Source organism: Panthera onca, chromosome A3 (genome assembly GCF_046562875.1).
Source record: "Panthera onca isolate mPanOnc1 chromosome A3, mPanOnc1 haplotype 2, whole genome shotgun sequence".
Taxonomy (NCBI): Eukaryota; Metazoa; Chordata; class Mammalia; order Carnivora; family Felidae; genus Panthera; species Panthera onca.
Window position 1 is genome coordinate 129,983,987 of NC_138341.1, and position 4,993 is coordinate 129,988,979.

General features: G+C 52.9%; 1 pseudogene; it reads right to left on the minus strand.

Moving 5' to 3' along the window:
• Nucleotides 1-345: 345 nt before the first annotated feature.
• On the minus strand, nucleotides 346-3,138 carry LOC132672406 (HIG1 domain family member 1A, mitochondrial pseudogene; annotated as a pseudogene).
• Between the last annotated feature and the right edge of the window lie 1,855 nt (nucleotides 3,139-4,993).

Sequence of the window (4,993 nt, forward strand, 5' to 3'; positions counted from 1 at the left end):
TGCCACTCATTTCGTCAGAAGACTTTAAGAAGATGCACGTTTTACCACTAACGAGTACGTTTATAAGTGACGTGTTTCCTCTGGGCTAATGTGACTCCCCGGAATGACCCAGCTAACTAGTCACTAGTAATTTGGTTACCAGGCAAATTGAGCCTGCAAGAAAGGAAGACAGTATTTAAATTCCCACGTTGTTGTCTGACCCATTCAAGCCATTGATTTTCAACATATAAGCTCAACGTGCGATGTACAGAGCAAGCACCACCAACAACACCAGGATGGCTTCTCTTTTTCTTTTTAAATGTTTTTTTTTGGAATGTTTATTTTTGAGAAAGAGAGAGAGAGAGACCGAGCATGAGCGGGGGAGGGGCAGAGAGCGAGGGAGACACAGAATCCGAAGCAGGCTCCAGGCTCTGAGCGGTCAGCACAGAGCCCAACGCAGGGCTCGAACCCACAAACCGTGAGATCATGACCTGAGCTGAGGTCGGACGCCCAACCGACTGAGCCACCCAGGCGCCCCATGACAGCTTCTCTTTTTCTAAGGTTTAGGTTTTGCCCAGAATTCCTTACACATGGAATAGCCCACACCCAGAGTCATTGCTCCCATGACAAAGCCTTGGGCTGCCACGCACACGTGGATCAGCTGAACAGACCTTCTAGTATCTTCCCTGCTCTTCAATGGATATGGGCCATACGCAGCAATTGCTGCAAGGCCTGCCATTCCGCTGGGAACAAACGGTGCCTCCCTAGCCTTTCGGATACGCCTAGATCCCTGATCATCATACGAAGAAAGAGAAACATCCGTGCCGGTGGACAAAGTGACGGAAGAAGGTGCAACGACAGGAACTCTCAAGCTCCAACCGGTTTCCGTCCTTGCACAAGATTCTAAAAACGCTACCTCAGCTGCCCTGTGTTAACATAGTAAAGCAGACTTACCCAACACGAGGCACTTCAGTCTCCGAGTACATCTAGGTGATGGGCCTTCCTCTGCTTTAGTCCGGATGTGGCTTCTCAGGAGCTGGCAGCCTATGACCAAATGATGCATTTATTTACCTCCAAATCATACACGTCCGTTATTTATTTCAAAACAGTATATAACGTGAAGGCATAACCTGATGACGGGGACCCAATCACTCTACAGATCTGCACTGAGTTCCCAGCAGCATACCAGACTCCTGCTTTTTGTTTGGAAGTAAACTCTGAACCCAACGTGGGGCTTGAACTCACGACCCCAAGATCAAGAGTCCCATGCTCGGGCACCTGGGTGGCTCAGCTGGTTCAGCGTCCGACTCTTGGTTTTGGCTCAGGTCACAGTCTCACGGCTGGGGGGGTTAAAGCCCCGTGGGGGGCTCTGCGCTGACATCCGAGGAGGCTGCTCGGGGTCCTTTCTTTCCCTTGCTCTCTGCCCCTCCCCCACCCCCCAGGGGAGTGCACGCACATGCGCTCCCCCCCCCCCCATAAATAAATTAAATAAAAAAAGGAGTCCCATGTGTTACTGACTAAGCCAGCCAGGAGCCCCTAGTATAAATTGTTTTCCATACCCGGACTCTTGGCTGCTTTTCACTCTGGGTCCTCGTTTTAAAAGGTAGCTGCTACTACCTTTCCACCGCTTGTGGTGCCTTTCAGTTTTGCAGCCGCTGAGTTTTGAGGGTGCTGCCTCTGGAGCGGGACACTGAGCAACTAAGACGCGTACACGGCCCTTCCCCTTTGGGAGCAAGCAGCCTGTCTGGGAAGGCAGGACCGTGTCACGTGAACGGCAGAGCGGGAGTCCTTCCCGAAGGTGGACGACAAGGGACATCTCAGCCGCTCGCGAGCCTCTTTGAGCCTCTTCCCCATCAGCAGACTGTTTTCCACTCAGGCAGCTTCTTTGGGTTTCCAGAAAACAGCAGGACTGCTTCCCAAATCCCACAGGCATTCCCTTACGGTAACGGACTCCGGCAGAAAACAGATACTGGGCACCTGCTCTTTGTCATGCCTGGTCGTGAGCAAAGGGGGTGGGGGAGTGATCGAGGCCAACAAGGTGCTGACGGGAAAGAACAACAACACACACGCCCAGAAACAGAAACGTAGCACATCAGGAAGTGATACGGTTCCCAGGAAAGACACGGCCAGGTAAGGGCGAGTGTGGGCCTTTTAAAATAGGTCTGAAGTGAAGTCTATTCACCTGCCCTTGAATGTCGGCTGGACTGAGAGCCCACATCTAACAGAATGTGGTAAAGCCGTGTGATGTGGTTTCCAAGGATACAGATTCTGTCTGGCCCTCTTCGATGTCCTGGGACACTCGCCCTTAGAATCCGGCTACCACGCTGGGAGGAAACTTGGGCCACATGGAGAGGCCATGCTGAGGGTTCCAGGTGACAGCCAGCCTGTGAGTGAGAGGCCTTCAGGTGATCTCAGGCCTCAGCCTTTTTGCCTTCCAGCTGAGGTCCCAATCAGTGTGGAGAGAGAGAAGCCATTCTGCCCTGTGCCCTTTCTGAATCTGTGGCCCACGGAAACCAAGTGAGATGATAAATCATTACTACTGCTGTAAGCCATCAAGTTTGGGAATAATCTGTTACGCAATAAGGGATCATGAATGCAGGGGGAGGAGAGTGAAAGAAGGTGGAGGGTGGCAGGGGGTGACGGCTAGTTAAATAGGATGGTTGAGGGGCCAGCGGAGCAGAGACCTGAATGAAGTGGAGAGCGAGTGATGCAGATAGAGAAGAGCTTTCAAGGGACAAGAGCACGTGCAAAGGCCCCGTGGCAGGAACGTGCTTGTGGTTCTGGTTGGCATAGCTGGAGAGGTGTGGGAGAGACGGAGGGGTAGGGAGCAAAGTCAGAGAGATGGGACAGGTGTTGCAGATTATGTCAGACCAGCGATCAGAATTAAGCGGAGTGACAGTGCGATCTGGGCCAAGGTTTCAGATGGTTATTCTGGCTGCTGCACAGGAAACAGCCACCAGTAGGGAAGCCCAGTGGTTACTTGCCCTTAGAGCGGTGCAGGGCTAGCATAGTGGAGGTGAGAAGTAGTGAGTCTCTGGGTGCAGGGTAGGAGACAAGGGGAAGCTGGCAGGTCGACGAGCCTCCGACGGAGCCGGGATCCTGCTTGAAGTGCTCCAAGCGCGGTCCACGGGCCAGCGGCCCCAGCAACACCTGCATCATGTGGGTGTTTTTGCCCGAAGTGGGGACTCTCGGGCTCCAACAGCACCTGCTGACATTTAACGGGATCCCCGGGTGGTCCCCACGCACATCACACTTTTGAGAAATGCTTTTCGAGGTGCCTGCTCACTCTTGGCTGCACATTGGAAAAGGGCTGGAAAGCTTCTAAGAAACACCGCAACGCCTCGGATCGGGGGCGGAGGGGGGTCGGCCCGGCAGTTTTCAAAGCTCCCCACGTGATTCTAATTCTTAGATTCTCCTCCAGCTCGTCAGCGAATTCCACCGGTTCCGCCACAAAAATACATCCCGTGTCTGACCACCTCTGATCCCCTCGGTCACTGCCACTTTTGTCCCGGATGCCGTCATCCCCTACCTGGATGTCGGGATTTCACAGGCCCCCGGAACAGCCAGCCAGGACGGGGACCAGTACCTTAGGCCAGTGGCTCTCAAACCTCAGCGTTTCTCAGCAAGTGCGAAAATCACTCGGGGAGGGGGGGGGGGGGGTTGTGCAAACGCTCACTGTTGGCCGGCACCCCCAGAGTCTCTGATTTAGTAAGTCGGGGGCGGGGACCGAGAATTTGCTTTTATGACAAGTTTACAGGTGCTGCTGACGCTGCTGGCCTGGGACCACATTGGGAGCACCAGGGTGGAATAGTTTCGGGCAAGCACCGCTTCCGGCTGGAGCTCGTGTAATGAATTACTACGTGGAATCCGTACGCCCTTCTAAGACCTGACCCCGCAGAGCACTGCCTTGATCCATTTCCAGAAAGGTCTCCCCTGATCCAGATCAGGACAGGTGCTGCGTGAATTGAAATGAACCCATCTCTTCGTCTAGGTTGGCCGGGGTGGAAAGGAAACTGGATGGACGGGCAGGATTCAGACCAGGATACGTGAGGAGAAGGGGAGAAGGTGGCTTTTCCAGGACGCTTGGGATCCAAGCTCCAGGGGAAGCAACGGGGTGAAGAGTTGACAGAGGAATGAGGCCAGGAGGGAGAAGGCTCTGGGATCTCCAAGTAGTTAACAACTACCCCACCGGGAAGGACCCTGCTTGCCAGGAAAGGAGAATACCTGTGGTCCAAACAGAAAAACTCAAAACGAGATAGTTCACTTTGTCCTTGGCCGACACTTTCCAGCCTCACGGGGATCAAGACATAAGGACACTTGTGTATGAAATGTGCCTAACGAGTCAGAGTACCCAGGCTGGAAATTGGTTCACTACGTTCCATTAATAGAGTGGATTCATGGGTGCCTGGCTGGCTCAGTCCATAGAGCATGCGGCTCTCGATCTTGGGGTAGCAAGTGCGAGCCCCATGTTGGGTATAGAGATCGCTTAAAAATAAAGTCTTAAAAAGAATAAATGAGAATGGATTCAAACTTACTTCTGGAATAATAGCACCCACTCACTTTCTTTTAGAAAAAAAAAATTTTTGTAAACATTTATTTATTTTTGAGAGACAGAGAGAGACAGGGCATGAGCAGGGGAGGGGCAGAGAGGGAGAGGGAGACACAGAATCCGAAGCAGGCTCCGAGCTGTCAGCACAGAACCTGACGCGGGGCTTGAACCCACGAACCGTGAGTTCATGAATGACCTGAGCCGAAGTCGGCAGCTTAACCGACTGAGCCACCCAGGCGCCCTGCCCACTCTCACTTCTGATAACATTTTAAAATTCACTTTTCCTTTTCGGGGATGTACGTTTCGATGTGTTTCAACACATATACCGATTTGCGTAACCACCATTACGATCAGAACACAGAACAGCCCCAGCACCCCAAAGGACTACTTTGTGCTACCCCTTTCCAGTCACACCCTCCTCCCAGCCCTAAGCTGGGACTGTAGACCTGAGTCTACACTGGGGAG